We start from the raw sequence: 21,441 nt of genomic DNA, 5'->3' as shown, positions 1-21,441 counted from the left end.
TTTGTCTAGGATTAAAGGTTGATGTGAAAGAGGACTAAGTGATGGTCTGACCAGTCGACTGGGAGGATGTGATCGATGGTGATAGTCTTGCTTTCAGCAATAATGGCGTCAAGGATGGCTCCTTTGTGGTGAGTTTCTTCTAAGCAATGTTGAGTCAGATTGTTCGCTAGGAGTAGGTTGTTTAAGGTTTGAATGAGTGGGTTCTTGGTTTCCTTCCACCTTAGGTTGAGGTCGCCCAGGATTATGTAGTTAGAGTTGCCTAGTGCGCAGTGGGCAATCAAGTCTGAAAGGTGAACCGTGAATTCTGAAGAATTGCCGGGGGGATGATAGAGAAGGTGGCAGAGTGTGGGTTTGGAATCCTGAGTTTTGATGTTGACTGAGAGGCATTCAAAAGAGCTGTAAGCGCAAGAGGAGATTTCCGTGATGGCGATGTTGTTCTTGTGGATGATTGCTATGCCCCCTCCTCTGTTCCCTAGCCTATCCTTGTTGATCATCGTGAAACCAGGGGGAACTAACATGTCCATGATAGGGTAGGAGAGGTTGTTGAGCCAGGTTTCTGTTATGAATGCTATCTGTATGTCATGGGAGAGAATGGCTTCTGAAAGTTTGGATTGTATTAGAATGGAAGGGCTTCCCGTCACAATTTATTAAAGCTGTACAATCACTTTATTCTAATCCCAAGGGTGTAATAAGACTAGGCACTGATACCTCTAGACCATTCTCAATCACTAGGGGGACCAGACAAGGTTGCCCCTGTTCCCCGCTTTTATTCGCCCTCTACTTAGAACCCTATCTGAACAGATTAATTACAGAACCTGGCATCCCACCAGTCCAACTTCACGAGGTTGACCACAAAGTTTTAGCGTACGCAGACGATGTGGCCATTGTAACTTCTGATTCTTCTACTGCGCTACCTAAAATAATTGAAGTTGCTAGAGAATATGGTAAATTCTCCGGATATAAGCTCAATATCTCAAAAACCCAGATTATACACTCTGAAACTGGTACACCCACTGATATTCCATTTAATTCTACTGGCACATACCTCGGTGTAACTATATCACCTAAAATTGATGACATTGTCGGACTAAATTTGGATCCTTTACTCATATCCACCAATAGAACCTTAGAAAGGATAAACAATTTACACTTATCTTTATATGGACAAACCAATGTCATCAAGATGATGATCTTACCAAAATTTCTTTACTTTTTCCGCACCATTCCCCTATTCTTTTCAATGTCTCTTTTCAATAAAATAGACAGGATGTTGTCCAGATTTTTGTGGGGGTACCGCCGCTCAAGAAGATCTTTAAAATGGTGTACTCTTCCGCAAGAGCGTGCTGGGTTGGGATTTCCGAACTTCAGAATGTATTACTGGGCCATCACTCTTAAAGCAATCAGGGTCCTACTATTCCATGACCATGCTACCGAAACCTCTATGGCACCCTCCATCTTTGAAATGCTTATGGGCGCTCATGCGCGTCAATGCTTACTGAAATTCATGGAACCCAGCTATTACAAAAAAACAAAATTTAAGGTGTTTCTTTCTGCCTTTTTAGTTTGGAGACAGATCAACAAAACTTTACGGATAACTTCAAAACTCAATTTTTATACACCTATTTGTTGCAATATTTCATTATCAGGGATTTTTCAAGACATTCCTACATATCGATGGCATATGGGACAGATCCACTCAATTGGGCAACTGTATCAAAATGGGGTTTTTATGTCCTTTTCTGAACTTCAAGAAACATTTGGCCTTTCCAGGAATGAATTTTTCAAATATTTACAGATCCGTAGTTTTTTGGAAAAAAAAAACCTGTTATATAGCGATGCCATGGAGACTATCGATATTTTAGAGAGTTGTAGGAAGGATAACCGTATTGGCACAATCTATCAATTAATGGTCAACAGGCTGCATGATGATCTTGACCAACAAGCCCAGAAATGGCAAAGAAAATTGTGTATAGAAGGGATAGACTTGGTAAGGGCTTTTGAGATGAGTAATAAAACACTAATTAATAGCTCTCTTAAAAGCCAACATTATATGTCTACTCTAGATCTCTACTACACACCTGCTAAGTTGGCCAAATGGAAAGCCACGAAAGGTATCAATTGTAGTCGCTGTGGAACTATAGCAGCGGACTCATGTCACATGTTTTACAGTTGTCTTAAATTGGTGGTATATATAGATAAGATTGAAAAGTTTCTGACTAACTTGCTCAATGTCAACATCAAGCTTTGTCCTTCTGTGATTATTTTTGGTATCTATTTTCCATCTGAGAGTTTATCTGTTGATCAAGAACACTTTCTCTTCATTGGAATGTCTGTTTACCGTTTTTGTATTACTTCTAGATGGCTGGATATATATCCACCAACATTTGAACAATGGTTGGGAAAGTTGCTAAATGTTTATAGAATGGACAAAGCAGTTTATAAATTGAAGGGACAGAAAAAGAAGATTTTTGCTAGGAAGATATGGTCCCCTATTGACAATTGGATCTAATTTAATAACGACTGCATTTGCAAAGATATATTTTATATGTTATATGTTTTTTTTCTTTTTTCTTATTAAGCTAGTAATGTATTAGCAACTATGTGAATGACTGCCATTGATTAGATGCTGTTTCGTCCTTGTATGCTTTATGCCTCTGCCACAGAAAAAATAAAAAAAAAATTAAAAAAGGAGTAGGTTGTTTAAGGTTTGAATGAGTGGGTTCTTGGTTTCCTTCCACCTTAGGTTGAGGTCGCCCAGGATTATGTAGTTAGAGTTGCCTAGTGCGCAGTGGGCAATCAAGTCTGAAAGGTGAACCGTGAATTCTGAAGAATTGCCAGGGGGATGATAGAGAAGGTGGCAGAGTGTGGGTTTGGAATCCTGAGTTTTGATGTTGACTGAGAGGCATTCAAAAGAGCTGTAAGCGCAAGAGGAGATTTCCGTGATGGCGATGTTGTTCTTGTGGATGATTGCTATGCCCCCTCCTCTGTTCCCTAGCCTATCCTTGTTGATCATAGTGAAACCAGGGGGAACTAACATGTCCATGATAGGGTAGGAGAGGTTGTTGAGCCAGGTTTCTGTTATGAATGCTATCTGTATGTCATGGGAGAGAATGGCTTCTGAAAGTTTGGATGTATGTTTAGAGGCTGATCTGCAGTTTATGAGCATGCAGTTGATGGGGGATTATTCTCTGTGTTCGTTCGGTTGGGCTTTAGGCAGGAGGGCAAGGTGGGACGGGGGTCTGGGTGCTCTCGGGGGAGGGTGTTTGCTTCTGAAGCCCGTGATTACTTGGATCGCCGATTTTGGGGACGAGTTCAGCAGAAGGTCTAGGGGTGCCTGAGGGAGAATCATTTTCTGTGAGGAGAGTGAGGAGGGTGTTCTAGAGAGTGTGTCCAAGGAGCTGATCTTCTCTTTACTAGGGGAACTGACTTTGGGTCTGGGTGGGGCTTGTGGCTCAGAGTGGAGTGTTGCCTTATCTATGCTTGAATGGGTGAGATCGGCTTGCTCTGAGGGTGAATGTGAGGGCTTTCGCGTAAGGGTTAGGGAGGAGAGAATTTCACTCAGGCATCGAACCAGTATTTCTAGCTGGGTTTCAAGTAAGGAGAGGCGCTGCGTCATGCTGTCTATGAAGAGTTGATGGGTGTCTGAATCCGGAGTGGTATTGGGTGGGGGGGGAGGGACTAAGGGAGGAAGGATCAAGGGGTGAAGAAGTGTGTCAGAGGTCGTAATGTCCTTGCTGACTGAGGGTCGGTCAGGGTGGTTTAAAGAGGGACGAGAGTCCTGTTCAGGAAGATTATTATGAAGGGGGCTGCCTAGATAATCTGTAGTAGGAGTAAATGGGGAGGAGAATGCTGCCTCAAGGCATGTGATGAGACCCGGGTGACGAGAGGACGGAGGGGGGTTGGTGAGCTGAGCTGGAAGGTGATGATCCCCATTGGGGGTTGGTAGAGGGGGGGAGGAGGGGCATGGATGGGCAAGCAATCTACTCAATGGGAATGCTGCCTCGAGAGTGGAGCCGGATCCCGAGATAATCAGGGGCGGGGGGCTGAGGGTGGACTGAGCTGGAGGATGGACTTCCATCATAGGAGACAGCAGAGGAGGTGAGGAGGAGCCTGGGTGTCCAGGTAGTCTGGATGACGGAGGGTTAGTGGGGAAGAGTTACAGTGGGGGACTCTGGTTGGATGCTGTCTAATGATCTGGTACTGAGCGGAGAAAGGAGGAATGGAGTTGCGCAGGGAGCCTTGTGATGAAGCCGAGGTGGATGTCTGGGCAGCCGCAGGGGGGATCTGAATCGACTTCTGTCGGGGTGAATCCGAGACCTGGTGAGGACAAGGAGGCTTCTTTTAGTGGGAGGAAGATAGAATCGAAGCTCTCTAAGTGAGCGTTTTTGGCCTGAATTAGGACTGTGCCATTCGTGAAAATAGTGATGGAGATATATCCGCTTTTTGACTGGAGATTCAGGAGGGAAGTCGTCAATTTGCAACTGAAGGGGGTGGTGGTGGTTTTGGAGATATTAAGATGTGTGTTTAGAGCGGAGTGACAGAAGTCCGGCCTGTCCGGCTTGTGTTTATCAGTTGTTTCAGTTGCATGGCCTCCATGTCATGAATTAATCTAAATGCTGTGGTATTATCAGGTTCATCCAGATGGAAGTTAAAGTCCCCCAATAATGTAATGGAGCTCTTGCTGGCCACCATGTCTGCTATTAAGCTGGGAAATTCCTCTAGGAATAGAGTGGGGGTTCTGGGGGTCTATAGAGCAGTGTGCCTGAAAACGAGTTATTAGCATATGTTTTAGGTTAAATTGTACAGTTTCACTGTTGGTGGTGGTAATGGACGATATCATGCATTCATAGTCGTTTTTGTAAATAATTGCTACCCCGCCTCCCGTTTTTCCCATCCTATCTTGTCTTTGGATAAGGAAATCTGGGGTTAGTCCTTGGATTATGTCAGGGGCGGACCAGTCTTTCAACCACGTTTCAGTAACGAAGAGAATGTCAAGTTCTTCATTCTCTATTAGCATTAGGATTTCTGTGGTGTGTGCTGGCAAAGATCTACTGTTAATAAGTCCCATTTGCTCATTCCTTGTGGGCCTATCTAGTTGTAGTGGCCCTTCAATCTTGCCTGAGTTAAACTTAGTCCGGCAGAGAGGGCATGACATCTTCTTCCATATCAAGCTTGTTGGCGCTAGAGTCATCTCACAATGGGCTCTACCCGAGTATCTCAATGAGAGTAATACTGCTCTATCATATGTGATGAGCTTACTGTTTTCTGGGACGAATCCGGTATGGTTCCTTGCCCATGACCGTGTCCGGACGCAGGCGGGCTAGCCTTAGGCGCGCCAGCAGCGTGCCGCTGCACGTCCGTGCAGTGTTCACCATAAGTAGGCTTTTGCTTAACTACTAGAGCGCTGACCTGTCCCTTGCTCCCCACGAGGGCGAGTCCTCTCAGCTGTGCTCACTGGTCCTGCCCCGCCTAACTCCCGTTCTACTGTTCGACGTAAGTAAGTCAGGTTTCCCCACAGTGAGTAAGCATTCAATTCAATTTCAGTTTTAAAAAAACACTTGTTTCAAAAACCTTTACATTTAAAATGTGATTGTCTTAGAAGCGTTCAGAGTAACTTTAAGAGCGTTACATTCAATCAATCAAAATACTCTGGCTTAAAGCGACTGTGCAAACAAGCAAGTTCTCAGTTAGTACTCTCTGGTACCCTGTGTATGACTTGTGTCAGTTTCTCTGATTCTTCCTGTTTCTCTTGTAAAGCCATGGCAGCTTCTTGAGCTGTGCAGGGTGTGAGCATCTTGAAGGGCAGCCCCAGCTCTACCCCTCCCACTCCCCCCATGGACGTGCTATGGCTTAGCAAGAGAAACAGGAAGAATCTGATCTGAGCCTCTTGTCACCATACATTGGGAATAAACAGACTTGCTGAAGAAATGTTGCAAAAATGTAACAGACTCGCTCAGTAACCAAGAATGAATCAGCGAGCCTGTCTGCTCTGACACTTCTGGAAAGTTAGGGAAGGATTAGCAGAATGAGCAGCTATTACTCCCATGGGACCACTGAGAGCAAAGGAGATACAGCGACCCCCGCTCAACCCCGACCCCTTTTGAAGAACATGGAAATACACATGTAGCTGGGGCGGTCGCAGGGAGGATCTAGATCAGTGATACTCAAAGTACGGCCCGGGGGCCGCATAAGGCCCTCCAGGTCTTTACATGCAGACACCCCGGCAGCAGCAGCACTTGACTCAGAACTAACATGAAAAAGAAAGGTACATATACAGCAAACACTTATTTAAAGGTTAATTGCAGTTAGGAAAAGGAAGTAACTAGGCCCTTAACTTTAGGAACACCTTCATTCTTAAAGGCAGCCACTAGATATACATGCTTTGTTTCCCTACCCCGACTTTACATCCTGCTGGCATCAGTGCGGCCCTCGGTCACACCATAGACCAAACTTTGCGGCCTCCAGTAAAATGTTTGTGAGTACCTGTGACCTAGATCAACAAAAGGCGCAAGTAGTTAGACTCGAGGACAAAACAGAAGCATGCATCTCTAAAAGGCACAAACAGGAACCAATGAAAACAAGCATTGGCATAGCCAATTGGCCTTGCCTTTGGGACCTTATAAGTGTTTAGCCATACAACAGTAGATGCTGTTGCACCAAGGATATTGTGCTGCATAACTAAATACTTGTAAGGTCCCAAAAGCGAGACCTATACAATAATTAGGAATTCAATCTTTCTATCTCATGACCTCACCTGGGGTTTAATATGGGTGCTGTGGTCCCTGTTGTGGGTCTGGCACCCTTGGCTGGCCCTGCTGAGCTTTCTAAGGCCTTTTCGTAACACCAGGACTGAACTAAAGAGGGCCTGTGGATGACAACTTCGCATGCGCTGAGGACAGACACAGCCTACCAGGGCAGAGCTCGAGTTAAAGAGAGCCTGTGGATGAACAACTGTGCATGTGCTGAGGAAAGACACAGCCTCCTGCCGCCGAGGGCTGATTCAGGAAGGTCTTGAATTAACACAGACTACCGCGGATTAAAGAGGGCCTGTGGATCACAACTGCGGCGGAGCACGGGTTACAGAGGCCTTGGGTGAACAACTGCACATGCGCGGAGGACAGACACACCCTCCCGCCGCTGAGCGTTGGTTCAGGAAAATCTTGAATTAAGAATCTGGAACTCACTTCCTCCAAACATTGGAAAAATTCCAAACATGGCAACAATCAAGAGGGAAGCGAAGATCTTCCTAATGAACAAGTTCCTCCCTTAGGCAAGACTTTCCATCAGTACTACTCTGGAATCCTGATGTAGAACTTAATGGCAATACACATCGGGATCATTCGGAGAGGATTAGAGGTACACCTTTGTACACTAAACAGATCCTAAATGTGTTATTGTTGAAACTGCTAAGAAAGACATATACCGGACTCTAATATATATTAACACTACTATACCGTTGCACTCTAACTGTAACACATGCAACTGTGAAACGCTCCGATACCCTTGGGTCACGTTTGCGCTATACAAAACTCTATAAACAAAAATAAATAAATAAAATATGTTGTGTGTTTTGTTTCATTAATTTTCCAGACCATATATTGATCTGCATACCTTGGTGATGTATTCTAGAACTGTCTTTTCATTCAAACAATTGCGACACCTAACTGAACACATTGTAACCAATATCATTAGATACCCAGGTTCTGATGGACATGTGGCAACCCCCTTAATTTTTATGGTAACATTCTAAAAGTCAAAGAATTGAAGAATAAAATTGTCATTTTCAGAATTGTAATTTAAAATTCAACTTCAACATGAGTTAGGATTTTAAATTAGGATTCCAGAGACACCAAACTTGAACCAAACATCTCTTCCCATTGGGAAATTGCACTTCTAAAATGTAAGACAGCAACTCCAATGTTATCCTACGAGAAAGAGATAGGCTGCGCTGTAGTAAAAACCAAACGTAAGAGCTTTTCACTGCCAGGACATGTAAAACGTAAAAGCACATGCCCAACTTTTTAAATACTGCACCCTGCTCTTAGGGCTACCCAGGGCCTACCATAGGGGTAACTTACATGTATTAACAAGCAATGGCATAGCCAATAGGTCTCACCTTTGGGACCTTATAAGTGTTTAATCAGAGCTTTTAATTTTGGCAATGTTTTTGAGCTATGTTACCCAAGTAGACAGATATGCCTAAGTAGAAAAGAGAGAGTTTGATGTACCCAACAATTGAAGATGTTGTTAGTGTGGATTAAAACGATACACAAACCCTAATGCACAAGCAGATGTTAAAAGTGCTTGTGCCTTAAGCAGAGGGACCGTGAAGTTTGCAAACTTAGTTTGGTGTGGGTGCAAATCCTGCATTGTCTATTTCTGACGAGTTGCCCTACCACTGCTGAAACAAGGCCAATGGAGGCACCAATGGGTGAGGTGGACTGGCCTCAAGGGTTATGTGACCTCAGTGCCAAAGTCACTGTCGCTATAGGATGTGCTGCTTCATAGGCCTGCCTGCAAGACTGGAGGTGAACTTCGGTATGGATTGTGGTAACCTTTAAGGTTAACCCATACCTGCCACTGCTAGGGTCCACCTGCTGGTGCTAAGACACTAGGGCTTCTAAGGTCCAGTGGGGCCTTCTAAGGTCTAGCATGGGAATATGCTCCCTCAGGAGAATGGTCTGGAAATGAATGCTGAACCTGGTTCACCAGTTCCAAATTCGGCATCTCTGGCCATAGAGCCAAATTCTCACCCCCACTGAACACCATACTGCCCCACTGAGAAAAAGGAGTCCCATCACGTAGAATTAAAGCACCACCTGAATATCTTTTGAGGTGTTATTCCTCTGGCGCAGTAGGGACAACTTTATAGAGTATTGCTCTGATTTAAGAGTATACAAGCTGTTTGTTTTGTTCTCAGTAGGGGAACCAATCATTGATTTATTGTTTTTTTTTATTTTTTATATATGTATGTGTTTGATATATGTTGTATATGTTGTATATATTGTATGTATGTAGTGTATCATATATATGAGTGTGATTTAATTGTTTGTGTAAAGATGTGTACATTGTGTATATATGAAAACTGTATACGTACTAGTTTGATGTGACTATACTGTGTTTTTTTCCCGTCACTTGAAACGTACACAAGCTGTAATAGCAGAAATTAATTTGTCCTTAATAAGAATAGAGATTAGCAGGGTAATTAATTGTACTCTGGCTGGAAATAAATGTTTTTGATTGATCCCTCCATACCATTCTTTTGTGAATTTACATCATTGATGTTATTGCCCTGGTATTTGAGAGTAAATTGGGCATGACCCCTACTATGTATATACGTGTCCACTGAGAAAAACGTGCACTGCCTATAGCTACAACCCAATTGTGCCACGCTATAAACACCTGGATGCGACTCATTTCAAACTATGCACTCGACAAGAGCAATATGCTGCCTGAAAAGAAAAAGTAATAACCTCCTGGAAAAGCAAACACTTATAGGGAATGCAAGATTAAGTAAAGCATGGGACGCCCTTGGGTAGCTACGCGCTTTATAAATCCAAATCCATCCAAATCCAAATCCATGTGTAATATTACCTGGAACAACATGGTTACCTTAACACTTTTACACTCAATATTTAGAAATCAAAGAGTGTTTTTGCCTGAAAAGTAAAGGACATGACTACAGGAATAGGAAGGGACCCGTTTCAATGCCGATTGCTTATATCCTAACAAAATGTAAGCAGTATGATTTAAAAAGACCACATCCCTGAACACAGAGCCGTGGTACACATTTTATAAACTATAATAAGGAAAACAGTCGATAAGGATTGCATTAAACGTTTTCCACTCCACGCACCAACAGAAAGACGAGAAAACGAAAGTATTGCTTCACTGGCAAACTCCGTGAAGTGGCGCTAATGTGTTTAGGTGTGAATAGAACCAATCTGGCCTCTTTGCGACCCCTCTGTTTTGCTTTACTTTGTATTTTTCTTATTTTTAACCTTTTTTTCTCTTCATCCCTAAGGCTGCACTTTGGAATAGAAAAATTTGAGAAAAAGTCGACATTTCCAGCAAAAGTGTTTCTTTCTTCTTTGGATCCATTTCACAGGGGAACAAATGAAGGAAACGAGAGGAAAGAGAGGGTAATAGCCGTTTCTTGAAGTCACGCTTTCATTCAGCAAGTGAGGAAGTGCGAGACAGAGACAGAGAGAGGGAAGAAGAGGAAGAAAGGAGGGGGCTGCTGACCGCGGCAAAGCAGCAGAAGTGGACACTCTCCTTGTCAGAGTATTTTATTTTATTTATTTATTTAAGGTTTTTATAGAGCGCGTAATCACCCGGGAGTATCTCAGCGCTAATACCTAGTAGTCAGACGGGGGCACAGAACAGGAGATTAGGAGGGCTTGGGAAAAAGAAGGGTTTTGAGTGATTTTCTGAAACGGAGATGGTTGGGTTCCGTTCTAAGTTTCAGAGGCAGCGCATTCCACTGCTTGGCTGTATGCACCGAGAATCGGCGTCCTCCTGCCCGGGCTTTCTTCACTCTCGGTACCACTAAGAGGTTTTCGTGGTCCGATCTGAGCGCTCTGGCCGGTCTATAGGGGGTGATGCAGTTTTTGAGAATTGGAGGACCTTCTTCGTGAAGCGTTTTGTGGGCCAGGCAGAGAGCCTTGAACACCACCCTCTCCCTGACCGGCAGCCAGTGCAGCTTCATCAAGGCGGGTTTCGCGGATGTTCTGGCTGGGGTGCCCGTGAGCATCCGGGCCGCAGCGTTCTGAATTTTCTGCAGAGTGTAAAAGGTTGCTTCCGGGGCTCCCAAGTAAATGGCATTACTGTAGTCCAGCCTGGACACAATCAGGCCCTGGATCAACAGTTTCCGGGAGTTAAAAGGTAGCAGGGGGAGGACTTTCCTGCATGACCTGAGAAGGCCAAAGCAAACGCCGGCCGTCTTCTTTGCCTGTGTCCTAAAGGTGAGATCTTTCTCCAGCCATACCCCTAGGCTCTTCACCTCAGCTTTGGGGGAAGGTGGTTCACCGAGGCAGGCAGGCCAGATGTTTGGGGGAAGGGAGATCTCTCTGTGCCCCAGGAGTAGGATCTCCGTTTTTGACCCATTGAGCTTTAGGGCAGAGTCATTCATCCACTGATGAATTTTGGAGAGGCAGCCATGAAGGTCCGAGGGGTCTTGCTTGGGGTGGGAAAGCGTTACCACCAGCTGTGTGTCATCAGCATAACTGATGATGGTTACTCCAAATGGAGTAACCACTTCCTCCAGTGTGGCCATATACACGTTAAATAACGTGGGGCTAAGTGACGAGCCCTGGGGCACGCCACACCGGAGAGGGATGGTAGGAGAGCGGCTGTCACTTTCCCAGACTTGGAAGGAACGTTGGCCGAGAAATGACGCAAGCCACTCCAGAGCTTTGTCATTCACTCCGACATTCCCCAGGCGTTGGATAAGGACCTGGTGGCTGACAGTGTCGAAAGCCGCACTGAGGTCTAGGAGGATCAATGCCACTGATCCTCCCGTGTCCAGAATGTCTCTGGCCTTCTCCACTGCTGCCAGGAGTGCGGTGTCAGTGCCTTGGCCTGGTCTGAAGCCGGTTTGAGAGCTCTTGAGCAGATGGTTGGTTTCCAAGAACTCAGACAGTTTTTTGTTGACCAGTTTCTCCGCGACCTTGCCCGCCCATGGGAGGAGGGAGATGGGTCTATAATTAGATAGATCTGTTGGATCTAGGGAAGGTTTCTTGAGGAGACCCTTAACGACCGCCGCTTTCCAGCTCGGCGGTACTTCTCCTTGAAGTAAGGAGGTATTAATCAGTGCGGTCAGCGGGGGCACTATGGTATGGATGATTTTTTTTAGGAACCGTATAGGCACCGGGTCGCTTGGGGCGCCACTCTTGATGGATGCAAATGTGGTGGCTACTTCCTCCCTGGTAACCGGTCCGAATGAAGGCAGGTGAGGGGAGGATGGTTTCCGGGGGTTCGGGGGGAAAATGCCGTTTTCTCCTTCATTAAAAGCGGCAGCGGTCGCAGGGAGGGAGGCGAGAATCTTTTTGATTTTTTCATCAAAGAATGAAGCTAGGTTGATACATTTGTCCTCCGCTTCTTTGGGGCTCAGATGTTTCTCAGGGGGGTCAGGGACCTGAAGGAGCTCTTTAAGAATAAGGAAAGTTTCCCTGGCGGAGCAGCAAGAATTTTTTATTTTTTCATCATAGAAGACGCTTTTGGCTCTGCGGAGTGCCATTTTGTATGTTCTCATGGCTGTCTGGAATAATTCTTTTTTATTCGCAGACTTGTCCTTCCTCCATAACCGTTCTGACTTTTTGCATTCCTTTCGTAGGGCATTTAGTGCAGGGGTAGAGGGTGGAAGTGCCTCTTTCTGGCCAGACACACCCAGGAGGGCCTGCGCGTCGATGGGTGCGTGAGTCCAACCTCCCATGGTATAAAAAAATCAGCAACAATGAGAATGTAAATTTCCCTCAAATGTGCAGGTAAAGAAGTGTGGTGGCAAAGATTCCTCACAATGCAGTATAAAGCAGTGCAGCGATAAGCATCTCTCCAAGTGCAGTAAACATCAGTGCAGTGTACACATTTTCACTGTGCATGCCCCCCTGTAGTGCAGTACAAAGCAGTCCATTGTGAACATAGTCCTCATAGTGTAGTAAAAAGCAGTACATTGCACAGCGATTTCTTATAGTGTGGTAAAAAGCAGTACATTGCACAGAGATTTCTTATAGTGTGGTAAAAGCAGTGCCCTGTGCACAGATTACCTCTTTAAGCTGTAAATATCCTTTACAGTGCCCTGAAAAGCAATGCAATGTGCACAGATTTCTTATAATTAAGTAATAAACACGTACAATGTGCACAGATTTCACAAAGTGTTGTAAAAAGCAGTCCAGTGTGCAAAGATGTCTCATACAGTATTACAAGTCATGCAGCGTGCACAAATGTAAAGATTAAGCTGTAAATACCTCCGTGTGCAGTGAAATGCAAAGTAACTTGCAGGATTTCCCAGCGATCAGTAAAAAGCAGCACAGTATGCACAGATTTTTATATAGTAGACTCTCTCCACCTCCTGGAGGGGGGGCAGGTTTGGAGTCTGAGGGGGTGGGGGCAGATCTGGGGGGGTCGGTGAGGGTCTGTAGATGAAGATAGCTGCACAGACACCCGAGAGGGTGTCCTTCCGCCTCTGCAGTCAGCTGAACACAGAAAGAAGCCAGAGGTATCAGCATCTAATGCTTGTGCTGACTCTGTGGCCCCTGACCCGGAACACAAGTTCCCCCATGCTTGGGCCATACTCAACAATTGGCAGGTGTGCTATCAATAGACCCACCCCATTTGTCTTTACACCCCCCGCGTTTGCACGCATGCGCACAATTATGCGCAGCCGCATATGGTCCATGTCTCGGCAGCATGTATTTTTAAGCTCCCCATTCTTCTGCCGGTTTAGTGCGCATGCGTGTGATTGCACGCATGCGCTTTCAAGATCCAGCGGCGAACACTACTCCTGTTCGAGCACCGTTAACCGCCGTTCACCTGTAGCCCCTGCCTCGGGGGCTCAGGGCCCGGCCGAGGCTCCCAGGAGAGGCCCGCACAAAGGCGAGGAGGGCTGCGGGGATCGAGGGGTGCTTTTGCAAGCTCCCCCGCCGCCAAAGAAAGGCGCCCATTCACTGCTTGCAGATGCAGCTTGCCCCCCCCCCCACCTTTCTTTCACAGTGCGCTGCCCCAGGTGTGCAGCTGAAGGAATCCCCTTAATTCCATTGTACTCGCATCCCATGCTGCGATTTTAAATTGGCCCACAAGAAAACACACCTGACGTGTGTTTTCTTGTGTAGCACTCCCTGAAAATCCAATCGCCTTTAGGCGCTCCAAACTTTCTTCAGATATTGGAACAGGCCAAGTGAGAGTTTTTGATTGTTCCTGCATCACAGAGCAATACAATGTATTTATTGAACGCTTGCTAATACAGTTCTGTCGATTCTAAGTACTGTAAATAACAGATACTACTATTAGCACATTTATGGCACTCAATGTACAGCCCTCGAAAGAACTCAGGCAGGAGTCTGTCTTGCCATGATTTCCACTTGTGACCTTTGGCCCCCTTCATTACCTCATCCACCAGCTTTCTCACACTTTGTCACAACATGTCGCAGGGAACTCTTTCTAGTGACAAAGGCTGTCAGTCCTTGCGCTCCATCTGGACATGAACCTCTGGCTCTGAAGTCCAAGGCCCTCCATTCTCCCACCTCTCTGTGTTCAGTTCTTCATCGCGTCTTACGCCGGCCTACGTGCCGCACCTCTGACACCTGGCAAACGTGCCGCACCTCTGACACCTGGCCTACTTGCTTAAAATCTGCAGTGTTTTACATAAACAGATCACTGCTGACCAGGGCTTTAAGTGGGATGTAAAAACTGAGGGTCTCTCAAAGGGGCGTGGCCAGTGTAATTGGGGCATGGCTTTAAAACACTTAGGCAAAAAATCTGTGTTTAGCATAGTGTGCCGCCCGACTTCTATTTTGCTGTATCTGTCATTGCATCCTGATATATGATGCAACCAGAAGTAAGGACTATTGGATTTGCCAATGGTTATTTGTTGCATAATATAAATAAGCTGCAACTATGGTTATTACATACTACTTGGACTTATTGTTATGGTTTCCTGGGGTGCCAACTGTTCAGCATGCGTCACCAAAGGTATTTCCATCTACCTGACTATATATTTGTAAATGATGCATAGTATGTAATAGTGTGTTTGCAATAAAGTAATATTTATGAGATAAAGCACTGACTGGACAATGACTTATTGAGTGTGGTTGTCACGTGCTAGCAAACTGGGGGTACTAGCCCACACCACCTCCCGAATAGGCCTTGCACTGCTCTGCTTCATGAGCCGGACAGGGTCAAGTGCTACAATCGGGTACTTGGGTCCCAGCACAGAGAATGTTGCAGACTTATTTCTTGTGAAGGACTAACATCCTTTTCAAGTCGTAACTCTCTTCCTTAGAAAGATGAAGTTAGAAAGCAGGTGTAGCAACCGCAGATAAAGATTTTAAAAGTCCGCACTGGACAGACATCATCTGGAGAGACTGCCTTTCAGGCGGTAAGCAAGGAGGATATCCCTTCTTCCTTAATCCTTGGGAGAACTAGGATACGAGGGATGAAGGCTTGTAATGATTCTGCATGGGACAGGATGAAATAAGATGGAAAATACAGTCATGAATGACCTCGATCTCGTAGATAAAGGAGGCCAAAGTTTCACAAGCATCTTAGGAGGGGGAATAGTCATTTTGATACAAGGCAAACTGGTGAGATTCGAGACTGCCCTTGAGGAGTTGGAGGCTTAAAATTGAAATTAAAATGGTAGAAATAAGATGCAATATCCAATGCCTGAGTTGTTGACATTTATTTTGCACTTTCATAGGCAGGCGTATGTATTTTTAAGTGTCTACTGTACTTGCAAATGCAAAGACTCCATCAAAACACATTCAGACACACAGCCGAAGGTCCAGAACCTGTAGGTTGTAGTTTACTTATTTGCAGTTCTTAGACCACTGCTCAAGCAAGCCCAAAGCACCCAGAGATTGTCCCATTCTCCTGGTGCAGAACGGAGATTCAGCCTCAAGCACATCACAGCCCAAGATATATGAAAACACTGGCCATTTAGAGCACTGCACTTTATTTTAGCTAAGACATTTTCCTTCTTGCCCTCATTACTACACTAGGGCTTTCGAGTAGGTCTTTATTTCTCGCATTAGAAATACATTTTACTGCTTTTGTTGTTTTACACCGTGTGTGTTGTGCATGCTTGCAATATATTGTGTGCACAAGGAGGGTTGAATTGTTTTTTCGGTTGGTGAGATTTGCAGAATGTTTTGTGGGTTAGCTGGTTTGCAGGAGTCTGTTGAAGGTATGTGGTTTACTGAGTAAATTAGGGCTGCAGTGTGTCTCGAATGTATGTGGTTTACTGAGTAGGTTAGGGCTGAAGTGAGTGTGTCAAATGTATGTGGTTCACTGAGTAAGTTATGGCTGCAGTATGTGTCGAATGTATGTGGTTTACTGAGTAGGTTAGGGCTGCAGTGTGTGTTGAATGTATGTGGTTTACTGAGTAAGTTAGGGTTGCAGTGTGTGCCGAATGTATGTGGTTTACTGAGTAGGTTAGGGCTGCAGTGTGTGTTGAATGTATGTGGTTTACTGAGTAAGTTAGGGTTGCAGTGTGTGCCGAATGTATGTGGTTTACTGAGTAGGTTAGGGCTGCAGTGTGTGTTGAATGTATGTGGTTTACTGAGTAAGTTAGGGCTGCAGTGTGTGTTGAATGTATGTGGTTTACTGAGTAAGTTAGGGTTGCAGTGTGTGTCGAATGTATGTGGTTTACTGAGTAGGTTAGGGCTGAAGTGTGTGTCGAATGTATGTGGTTTACTGAGTGAGTTAGGGCTGCAGTGTGTGGCGAAGGTGTGTGGTTTACTGAGTAGGTTAGGGTTGCAGTGTGTGTCGAAGGTGTGTGGTTTACTGCGTGAGTTAGGACTGCAGTGTGTGTCGAAGGTGTGTGGTTTACTGAGTGAGTTAGGACTACAGTGTGTGTCGAATGTATGTGGTTTACTGAGTAAGTTCGGGCTGCAGTGTGTGTCTAAGGTGTGTGGTTTACTGAGTAGGTTAGGGCTGCAGTGTGTGTCGAAGGGGTGTGGTTTACTGAGTGAGTTAGGGCTGCTGTGTGTGTCGAATGTCTGTGGTTTACTGAGTAAGTTAGGGCTGCAGTGTGTGTCGAAGGTGTGTGGTTTACTGAGTAGGTTAGGGCTGCAGTGTGTGTCGAAGTTGTGTGGTTTACTGAGTGAGTTAGGGCTGCAATGTGTGTTGAAGGTGTGTGGTTTACTGAGTACGTTAGGGGCTGCAGTGTGTGTCGAAGGTGTGTGGTTTACTGAGGAGGTTAGGGCTGCAGTGTGTGTCGAAGGTGTGTGGTTTACTGAGTAAGTTAGGGCTGCAATGTGTGTCGAAGGTGCGTGGTTTACTGAGTAAGTTAGGGCTGCAGTGTGTGTCGAAGGTGTGTGGTTTACTGAGTAAGTTAGGGCTGCAGTGTGTGTCGGGCTGCAGTGTGTGTTGCAGGTGTGTGGTTTACTGAGTAAGTTAGGGCTGCAGTGTGTGTCAGGTGTCACAGGAGAGTGGGCTGTGGTCAGTGGGTTTGGAGAGAATCAGAGGTCAGCAAGGTTGACATGTTTATCAGGCCAGGATGGTTTGCAGTGACTGCTAGGAGTCAGTGAGCTTACAGAGAGCCCCCTTTTCGGTCACAGGATGCTCTGAAGACTGGTACGCCTAGAAAACAGGGAGCCCACCCTCAGCAGCAACAGAATCTGCCATCTTTGTCCCCAGCAGGCCCTTCCCCTGCTGTTGTTTAATCAGCAATATTGCAGAGACGAACGGCAGTAGCAGCAAAACGCTGTGCTGTGTGTGTCACTACAGTGTCCGAACACTGTTATCTTACTGGGACATGTGGTATGGTAACAGTTATTTATTACACTGGGGGCCCAAGGAGCTAATGTGCCTACTCCAAGGATCTGTGTTTGCTCTCCTATACTCACATGTTCACTTGTTTGATTCCACATGAGTTTACATAGCTTTTCATCCTTCTAAGGTCGATAAAATGAGTACCATTGAACATAGGATCTTTGACCATTCAATAGCACAACCAAACTCTGGGGGTGGTACTTTCAGTCTACTAATATGGGTGCTATGTTTGTAGGTAATAGAAATGAAAACTCTCAGAAATGTCCATCTACAAACAGTGGTGCTGTGTTCTGCTAAACAGGCAGAGCACAACAAAAGACAGGACCACAGGGACAGCACGGCTATACAAATATCCAATCCACCACTGCCCGAAACCCCCATCGTATGGCCATGCAATCTATAATAACTGCTGACTGGCACCACTGGTGGACTCAGCAGCTATGACCTGCCTGCTGGAAGCAGGCATGGCGACCAGCTGACAACCTGCACCCCTGCATTTAATTTGGCCTAATTTCTGACACTGTGGAGTGGGTCAGCTATAAAAACAAATTGCATCCACTGAAAAGATCCCCTCTCCCAGAAACCTCTGAAGGCAACATTGGAGATGATAGATCATTGCAGGATTCCTGTATCCTGGCACCTTTTGGAGAAGGCATGTAAGGTGGCAGGGCTGTACTTTTAGAAGACCAGGTGGTGGGGTACAGAATGAGATAGATAGAGTGAGGCCGATAGACAGATAGACAGATAGAGTGAGGGCGATAGATAGATAGATAGATAGATAGATAGATAGATAGATAGATAGATAGATAGATAGATAGATAGATAGATAGATAGATAGATAGATAGCAGTGGCGGCTGGTGCCATTTGAAAGTGGTGAGGCGTAAAATGATAATCATACTGCACCGTAGCGAGCGAGCCCGAACCCTCTAAGGAGAACATTTTGAAAAAAGTGTGGACAAATGGTGCATTTTCAAGCAAATTTGAGAAAGCAGGAAGGTTAATAAAGAAATTGTGAAAGTGCAGTTATTACATTAATAGATGTCATAACCTAGGTAACTGCTTATTCAGTATAACCACAGAGCTTCATACATTCCGTCCTATTAATTGATAGAAGAGAATGTGAGCTTGGGTTGAACTAATGGGACATATGCAATGCTATGCATATCTCTAAACTCACCTGTCTTACTGTTGTGTGCAACAGGTTCTGGGCTGTTAATGACTCAGTGGTAATGGTAAAACACCGGTACTGAAGACCTAGCGCCGGACACAAGTCTATCTGGGCGTCCTCATGCCACTCAGGAAGGTACATACAACACACAAAAGGTGATGGGGGGATGCTTGCAATCAGTCTAACCACTGTCCTTTCCCGCTTAGACTATGCTAACTCCCTACTTCTGGGAGCCAATCAAGCAGAAAAAAAACGTCTACAGCATGTCCAAAATGCAGCAGCACAGGCCCTAACAGGACTTCCCCGGTTCGAGTCTGTAACCAAGACCCTGGTGAAACTGCATTGGTTACCGGTGGATAAGAGAATTAGCTTCAAGGCCCTGTGTTTGGCCTTTAAGATCCTGAAAAAATCTTCTCCCCCCATGTTATGCCATTTGATAACACAGTACACTCCAAATAGAGCCCTCAGATCAGAAGGAAAAAATCGGGTCACGATTCCTCGTGTCAGACTCGCCCGCACTGGAGGACGTTCCTTTCAATACATGGCTGCCAAATTATGGAACGCACTACCTCTGTGGATCCGAAGTATAAATGATCTTCTGGCCTTCAGAAAGGCACTGAAAACCCACCTGTTCTGCTAAGTTGACCTGTTAGCCTATTTGTATGTTTTGCCTTCTCCTGTCTAGTCCAGCGCCGGGACGCCCCTTCGCTGGGGCAGCCGCCGCGCTATACAAGAAAATGTAACATAACATAACATAACATTACCCCTGAGCTGGCACGGCAAGTTAGGGAGGTTTCCTATCTGGCGTGGTATGTATCTGACCACTCCCCGCTTCTGGTGTGCCTGGCGAGGGGCTGCTGTGGAGCTTATACAGTCAGTTTATTTGCTGGCGGTGTCCGTCATGACAATGAAAGTGACCATGCCCCTGCATATTTTTAATAAAGCACTAAAAAGAATACATAATCACACTATAATAATTTATTTTTCAAATGTTTTCAAAATCATTTTCACTGAAGTACAATATTGTGTTCTGGATATCAAAAAATATAATTTAGAATAATCACCACAAACTCTGATATTACAGTAAACAAGTTGTAAAAATAGTTTGAATGTATCAAAAAATAATAAATGTGAGCACCACAAACACCGATATTACAGTAAAGAAGTTGTAAAAATATTTCCAATGTATCAGAAAAAATAAAATGAGCACCACAAACAACGATATTACAGTAAACAAGTTGTGAAAATAGTTTCAATGTATCAGAATAACTCATTTCACTTCACTGAGAAGGTTTCTTTACTTCTCTCACAGTACTGCAAACAGAGAACACAGTTGAGATCTGGGTCACTATCAGTGTAAGCATCTGTTCTTGGAATGTAGAGCTGTGGATTCACATGTGCCCTCCTATCTCCCCCGACAACTGTGGTTGTTGCTGTTGTTATTATTTACTTAACATACGCATTTACAACTCTGTACTACACTTATATACTGCATTCTCAACCTCTTGCGGGCAAACAGTATAACAATGGAATTGATGCCCATGCGCACTATCAACAAAAGAAGGAGTCACCTAACCTCGTGACTGGAAAGACTTCTTCAAAGAAAAACTACTTTTAAACATCCGTAACCCAAACTAGATGGCACAATTATGCTCATATGCGAACACATCTTTACCGAAGGTAAGTAACTTGTTCATTAAATACATTTGCTACATTTGAAAACTTCTTGATGTAACAAGGATGTTGCATCTTTTCGAATGCATTCGATATGTATCCATCTGCAGCATTGTTTACATAGTGCCTGTTGGAAAGATAGAAAAAAAAAATATTTATTGACTTTGCATTGTAAACAGGTAAATATATTTTTATTTCATTTGTAAACTGAAATTAGTTTTCAGAGTTTGTGACTGATATCTAAAGCAACTTTCACATAAAGTCACTTGGTTCATGCGTACAAGGTCCCCAGTGCCAGTGCTCTTTCCTAGCATGGTAACTGCATACTTGTTCCACATTTCACACAGTCCCCAGTCAGTGGCAACAAGCTCAGACCTACTTCCACCAGAAAATCAGATCCTTCTACGTTCCTCCAACCTCGGACTAGCCAAAACCACGCGCGTCCACAGAGCCAGAGCAGGAGCAAGATCCTTCTCCCACATCGCAGACAAGACATGGAACAACCTACCACAAGATCTCAGACACGCCCCCTCTTTGAACACCTTCAGAAAGACCCTCAACAGTCGCCTGGCACAGCACTAAGCCGGAGAGCCACAGTTAGGGGGACAGAGCACACAAGCTCAAAGAGGCCCTATCACCCGCAGGACACGGGGCAGCCACCACGGGTGTGTGCTGATTTGCGTTGGGGCGAGTGAAGAGATTGTCGGCCCTGAGGACCTCCGGAGAAGGCTCGTCCTGGGTATTGCAATAGTGAGGGGCTGAGGTGGCCGGGGTCTGGTGTAGGCGCGGTGTCAGGCTGGAGACAAGGGCTGAGCACAGTGAAGCTGGGGCCACCCGCAGAGGTGGCACGGTCGCTGCAAGGAGCAGTGCCGAGCCCAGGGCCCAGCAGAGCAACACAGCGGAGAGACACCCAGCCACAAGTAACTGCCGATCCCGTGCCCGGATGCATTGGGCCATTCAAAGGCGCAGCGATGCAAGCAGAGACTGGCTAGAGCTTACCAGAGCAGCAAGTGGGGTGGCAAGGGCACCCCATGACGCGGTGATAGCACCTTAGAGGAGCAAAAGTCAATCGAACATCATAGATATAAGTTCCCACGTTTCCGTACTC

General features: G+C 45.3%; 1 long non-coding RNA gene across 1 annotated transcript in view; it reads right to left on the bottom strand.

The window, feature by feature from the left end:
• LOC147737109 (uncharacterized) overlaps positions 1-13,238 on the bottom strand; it is a 32,383-nt gene extending 19,145 nt beyond the window's left edge. Inside the window, exon 1 of the long non-coding RNA XR_015309806.1 lies at positions 12,966-13,238. This is a non-coding gene — a long non-coding RNA (uncharacterized LOC147737109). The remainder of the gene's footprint in view (positions 1-12,965) is intronic.
• Positions 13,239-21,441: the final 8,203 nt, after the last annotated feature.

The sequence above is a fragment of the Lissotriton vulgaris genome, chromosome 1_1 (assembly GCF_964263255.1).
Source record: "Lissotriton vulgaris chromosome 1_1, aLisVul1.2, whole genome shotgun sequence".
NCBI classification, from domain to species: domain Eukaryota; kingdom Metazoa; phylum Chordata; class Amphibia; order Caudata; family Salamandridae; genus Lissotriton; species Lissotriton vulgaris.
The sequence above is the reverse complement of the archived record's forward strand: the minus strand, read 5'-3'. Positions and strand labels throughout refer to the sequence as shown.